This window comes from Sciurus vulgaris (genome assembly GCF_902686455.1).
Source record: "Sciurus vulgaris genome assembly, chromosome: 5".
Classification (NCBI taxonomy): Eukaryota; Metazoa; Chordata; class Mammalia; order Rodentia; family Sciuridae; genus Sciurus; species Sciurus vulgaris.
In genome coordinates this window covers 77,845,463-77,852,308 of record NC_136465.1, presented here as the reverse complement: position 1 = coordinate 77,852,308, position 6,846 = coordinate 77,845,463, and the positions used below count along the sequence as shown (strand labels likewise).

Below are 6,846 nucleotides of genomic sequence, written 5' to 3'. Positions count from 1 at the left end.
TTCAATGTTGGCATTCTAGAAAGGTTCTAATGGTATCTCTGGGCTATTTTCCTTTCATTTCTCTAATGACAAATGATGTAGAACATTTTTCATGTGCTAATTATTCATTTCTTTATCTTCTTTAATAAAGTGTCTGTTCAGATTTTTTATTCAATTTCTATTTGGGTTGTTTGTTTTCTTATTGTCAGGTAGTAGGTGTTCTCTGCATATTTAAGGACATGTCTTTTTTATCAATATGTATTTCACAAATAGTTTCTAACAGCTTGTAGTTTGTGTTTTCATTCTTTTAAAAATATCATTTGCACAGCAGAAGTTTTTGATTTAAATAAAATCCATCTTATTTTTTATTGTTCATGGATTGTACTTTTGGTGTTGTATCTAAAAATTCCTCACTAAATCAAGGTCAATGGATTATCTTCCTATGTTTTCTTCCAGAAGTTTCATAGATTTTTCATTTTATATTTAGTTCTATGATTGCTTGAATTAAAAATTATTTGTTATAAAATTTGCATCTGAGTTTTTTGTTTTTTGCAAATGGACATAGTTTTTCTGGTGTCATTTGCCACACATACATAGACATATATATGAAATAAATGATAGATGGATAGAAGAATCTCCTTTCTCTACAAAGTCAAAGCCCTTTCTCAAAAATGAGTTTTTAGTGAGGGTGTTCCTATCCTGTTCTGTTGACTCATATGTCTGTTTGTTCACTGATACAGAAGATTTGGCTCCAAAGAAGGGTCCAGGAGTTCTCAGAGAAAGGGGAGAACTCCACTCAGGACAAGTGAGGTTCTTGGTATACGTGACAGTGTAAGGCCCCCAAAAAGGAAACCCCAACTCTGTCCCATGGATCCACGGCAACCCCAATCAACCGCAGGAAGCGTCACTTGATGCAAACCACAAGAGGTGTTTATTCCAGCGCGCTGGGACCGGACTCGTGACTCACGCAGGAGTCGAGGAGTTGAGTCCCTAGCAGAAAATCTTGTAGGTTTATAAAGGCAGAGACCACACATCGGGAGGGGTCGCACATGAAAGGGGGAAAAAGGGGAAAAAAAGGAAAAATGGGGACCAAAGCTGCCGGGAAATTCCAAAGGGGGTCTGGGTTTGCTGATAACATACAACATGTTTCACAATGTTTTACAACAGGGCGTAGATTCTGGTCAATAGTTTCTGGTAATCCTACTGTTTGAGCACTATCTGGCTATCAGGCTCAATTTACTCTTTTTCTCTCTGTTTGGGGCTGATTCCTGGAACAGCTTTAAGGGCTTCGTTCCCGTCACTGGGAGGGAGACCTTAGGGAGTTGAGATAAATAGACAGCTTAAAAAAATGTCCATTCTTTCAACAGTGAAGAGTTTCAGCACTCACCAGTCAAAGGCATAGATTGAGAAAGTACCAGATTATCTAGGTTATTCATGTGAGTCAGATTTGGTAGGTTTTCTTGATTTCTTCTTTGATTCATAGGTCATTTGAAAGTGTGTTAATTGGTTTCCAAATATAGGGGATCTCCCAGGGATCTTTCAACTAAATTTATAATTTATTTCTATTTTAGCCTAATAGCATATATTAGTCTTTTATTACTTAAATAATTTCAATTCTATTTATACTTGTTCAATGATAGGGAGAAGAATATGGGCTATCCTTTTAAGTATTCTGTGTTCACTTGAAAAGAATGTGTATTAAGCAGTTGCTAAATGGAGTATTCCATAAATGTCAACTAATACAGGCCATGGATTAGGAGAAATGTTTGTGAATTACACATTTGATAAAGTATTTTTATTCTGAATAAAAGCAGGTTCACAGTTTAATATTAAGTCAAAGAATATAACCCAAAAAATATAAATTATAGGAATAGACATTTTACAAGGAGATATATAAATAGTTAATAAACACAAGAATAGACATTTAGGATAATACTTATGAATATGACCATCAAAAATATAACAGTAGTTCTCACCTCTCTTTGTACTCTGTCCTGCAAACTGTAGCAGCCTCAGTTTATCTGGCCAATAGGATTATACTTTACTTAGGAAGAAAGCCAGAATGGGCTAGCCTTGTCTGGAGTCTCCCTCACCACACAACAGCCTGAACACATTATCAACTCTGTAAGCTAAAGTAACTGAAGGGAAAGACTTATTTCTCATTTCTCAGAGGTCACAATCATACATTGTCTGATGGGCTGTATTCCTGAGAACTGTTTCCCTATTGCTCCATCTTAGCTTAAAGTAGAAACCAAATCACATTTTAAACATCAGAAAACACTGTCAATGCAAACAAATCTAAGAGGACATTTTTTAAAAAGCCAATGCAAATTATTTATAAATACTTTTTGAAGCCATAGCAGTGTGGGAGAGAGATATGTATATATTCATGATGAAGAGAACCAACCACATAGAGGAGAAAACAAACATAAGAATGAATAATCTGCTCTCATGACACTAAGAGTGGCTTGTACAATGTGTGATAGTATATATACATGTGAGAGAATCTAAGTATTTTATATATATACATATACATGTATATTATACATTATACATATATATATAATAAATGTATCACTGACATAAAAGATTCTCTAAAGAGATTATATATATGTAATATATGTTACCTAAATATATAATCTATATATAATTATATATGTAATTATATATAATACAAATATATACATATATATTCTCTTTAGAGAATCTTTCAGCTTTAAAGCAGAAATCAACATTTGTTATTGGTACTTTGTATAGAAAAATTAGTAGGATAGAAACCTGACTTAATTAATGATGAAGTAAACCAACATAAATTTAATGAGAATCACTGAACTCATATTAGATATTAAAATATCTAAGGAAGCAAAAGCTCTAATTGTTCTTCATGACAGTTTACATATAACTTGAGATCTGAGAGATTTATCATGGTACTATATCAACACTTAGATAGTATCCCATTCATTCCTCTTTATTTTTATTTATTATAATCCAATAATGAGTAGGTTTGATGACTTAATATCATTTTATTCTTTTTTATTTGTTATTTTCATTTATGCATGACAGTAGAATGTATTTGGGCAAATTATACATACATAGAGTATAACTTATTCAATTTAGGATCCCATTCTTGTGGTTATACATTACGAGAAGTTATCCTGGCCATGTATTCCAATACAAGGCTATAAAAGTTATGTTTGATTAATTCTACTGCCATTTTATTCTTTATAAATAAATCAAAATAATTAAATATCTCCCTTCACAAAATTATGAAAACTTTTGCTACCTATTTTCTCTAATAAATTCCAATTTACATCAATCATATAGGTAGAATTAGTTAATTTAATCATTGACCTAAAGTGAGAAAATGTATAGAAAGAGGTATATGTGATTTTTCAAAACATTCATTCATACTTTTGATACATTTTGACACATTCCAGTAATCCAATTTAAAGTGGGTAAAAATGTAGAGTATGTAAGTCCCAGGTTAGAATCTAGAAATTCAACCATTAATTTACATTTTTCCCCAGAGAAAAATGCAAAAATCTCAGTCATGTTCTCCGCTCATTATCAATCATTCTGAATTAACTTATGAAAAATAATTACATGATTATTTTTGAAACTATGCTAACTCTGAATAAAAGAGCTGATTTCTAGCATATTACAGAAAGGAAGCAGTACTCAGAGCATTGAGACCAATTTCTGTGAAAGACAAGATTAGCATCTCTTGATAACACGTCATTCATCAAAGAAAAGCAGGGCTGAGCCACAGCTTTACAGGATTTGGTTGCTGCACCAGACCACATGTTGTAAAGTGTCCCTTGGTTTATTGTGCTAATGAAAACTCAGTATGATTGAGAACAAACTGTGAATTTATAGGACTAAAACATTTTTGTTTTAAGATCATGCCTCATAATTACAATGGTGAGTTTGTCAACATAAATTTTGAGTTGTTGACCACCAAATGCTTTAGAAGGTAGCATATGATAATATATATTGGAACAAAATGTTGAAATAAGCAACAGTATTTTAAGAAGTGCTTTTGAAACTAAGGAAATATATCACTGAGCCATAGAATTTGAGCCTGCAAGGAGGTGATGAAATGAGCCAAATTTATAATTTTGAAGCTGAAATCTAGTGTGCACATAAGCATTGTTCTGTATTTGTCATCAGTTTTTTATAAAATTTAGAATATTGGTCCTCAATCCTAAAGTTTATAACCCAAGTAGATTTGGGATGGTATGTGGGAATGCCTATTTTAAACAAAATGTTTTGTATATTGGATTAGATATAGGATTATAAGGCAAAATAATAAATCCTTAGAAAATTAAGAGAATATTTCCCATAGCTTTAGGTTAAAAGATTACTTACATAAGACACTAAAGAGAAAATGGTAAAATTGGCTCCTTTATATCAAGAAATTTTGTTTATCAAAAAAATCAGACCAGGACCCGCCAACATGGGCCGCGTTCGTACTAAAACTGTGAAGAAGGCCGCCTGGTCATCAACGAGATGCACTACACACGCCTGGGCAACGACTTCCATACCAACAAGCGCGTGTGGGAGGAGATCGCCATTATTCCCAGCAAGAAGCTCCGCAACAAGATCGCAGGGTATGTCACACGTCTGATGAAGCGGATTCAGAGAGGCCCTGTGAGAGGTATCTCCATTAAGCTGCAGAAAGAGGAGAGAGAAAGGAGAGATAATTATGTTCCTGAGGTCTTTGCCTTGATCAGGAGATCATTGAAGTAGATCCTGACACTAAGGAAATGCTGAAGCTTTTGGACTTCACCCATCTCTCCAACTGCAGGTCACTCAGCCTACTGTGGGGATGAATTTCAAAACACCAGGTGGAGCTGTTTGAATCTTTCTGCTATGCTGCAATATTTTTAATAAACCTGGGACAACAACCACAAAAAAATCATAAAATGTTAAAACAAGTCAGAAAAAGATATTGCAACATTTAACAATATATATTAGCATCAAGTATATTAAAAACATTAATAAACTATAGAATGCAGTCAACTCACAAAGAAAATTAGTAAAAACTCGAAAAGTCCTTCAAATGGGTGCACATTTTACAAGGTGATTGTCTTTTTCATCATTAGAAAAATATGAAAATTTTTACCAACGTGTGATAGCATTAAATACCTGTAAATTGGCACAGTTTTTATCACTATTTGTTGACAACATGATTCTATAGAAGATTAAAAAAAAAAAAAACTCCACCACCAGAAAATTTGAGAATTCATAAATGAATTCAGCAAAGTAACAGGATATAAAATCAATACCCCACAAATCAAATATTTCTATACTTGAGTGATGAATCCACTGCAAGAGAAATTAGGAAAACAACCACATTCACGACAGCCTCAAAAAATTAAAATACTTGGGAATCAATCTAACAAAAGAGGTGAAAGGCCTCTATAATGAGAACTACAGGACACTAAAGAAAGAAATGAAGGAGACCTTAGAAGATGGATAAATCTCCCATGCTCATGGATAGGCAGAATTAATATTGTCAAAATGGTCATACTATCAAAAGCATTATACAGATTTAATGCAATTCCTATTAAAATTCCAATGACATTCTTCATAGAAATAGAGAAAGCAATCCTGAACTTCATCTGGAAGAATAAGAGACCAGAATAGCCAAAGCAATCCTTAGCAGGAAGAGTGAAGCAGGAGGTATCACAATATCAGACTACAGACTAAACTAAACTACAGAGCAATAGTAACAAAAACAGCATGCTATTGGCACCAAAATAGACATGTAGACCAATGGTACAAAATAGAAGACACAGAGACAAACCCCCCATAAATACAGTTATCCAATACTAGACCAAAGGGGCCAAAAACATACATTGGAGAAAAGACAGCCTATCCAACAAATGGTGCTAGGAAAACTGAAAATCCATATTAAAAAAAAATGAAATTAAACCTCTGTCTCACACCCTGCAGAAAAATCAACTCAAAGTGGATCAAGGACTTAGGCACTAAAACAGAGATACTGTGCCTAATAGAAAAAAAAAGTAGGCCCAAATCTTATCATGTCAGCTTAGGACCTAACTTCTTAACAGAAACTCCTAAAGTGCAAGAAGTTAATTAAGAATCAATAAATAAAGATAGATTCAAACTAAAAGCTTCTTCTCACCAAAGGAAACAATCAATAATGTGAAGAGAAATCCTATAGAATGGGAGAAAATCTTTACCACATGCACCTCAGATTAGAGCACTGATCTCCAGGATATATAAAGAACTCAAAAACACCAAAAAGCAATAACCCAATCAATAAATGGACAAAGGAACTAAACAGACACTTCACAGAAGAAGAAATACAATCAATTAATAAATGTATGAAAAAAATGTGTATAAATGTCTAGCAATTAGAGAATGAAATCAAAAACTCTAAGATTTCATCTCAGTTCACTCAGAATGGTAATTATCAAGAATACAAGCAATAATAAGTGTTGGCGAGGATGTGGGAGAAGAGGTATACTCATATATTGCTGGTGGGACTGCAAATTGGTGCAACCACTCTGGAAAGCAGTATGGAGATTCCTCAGAAAATTTGGAATGGGAACCACCATTTGAACCCCAGCTATCCCATTCCTTGGCCTATATACAAAGGACTTAAAAATTAGCATGACTACAGTGATGCAGCCACATCCATGTTCATAGCTGCTCAGTTCACATAGCTCAATTGTGGAACCAACCCAGATGCCCTTCAATAGATGAATGGATAATGAAACTGTGGTATATATACACAATGGAATTTTATTCAGCCATAAAGAAGAATGCAATTATGGCATTTGCATGTAAATGATGGAACTAGAGAATAGTCATGCTGAAATGAAATAAAACCAATTA

The 6,846-nt window shown here is 33.6% G+C and overlaps 1 pseudogene across 1 annotated transcript; it reads left to right on the top strand.

Annotated features, from left to right (window-relative positions):
- The first annotated feature begins 4,420 nt into the window (after nt 1-4,420).
- LOC306662655 (small ribosomal subunit protein eS17-like) lies at nt 4,421-4,876 on the top strand (annotated as a pseudogene). The gene has a single exon. The product of its transcript is annotated as a small ribosomal subunit protein eS17-like (transcript).
- The last annotated feature ends 1,970 nt before the right edge of the window (nt 4,877-6,846 follow it).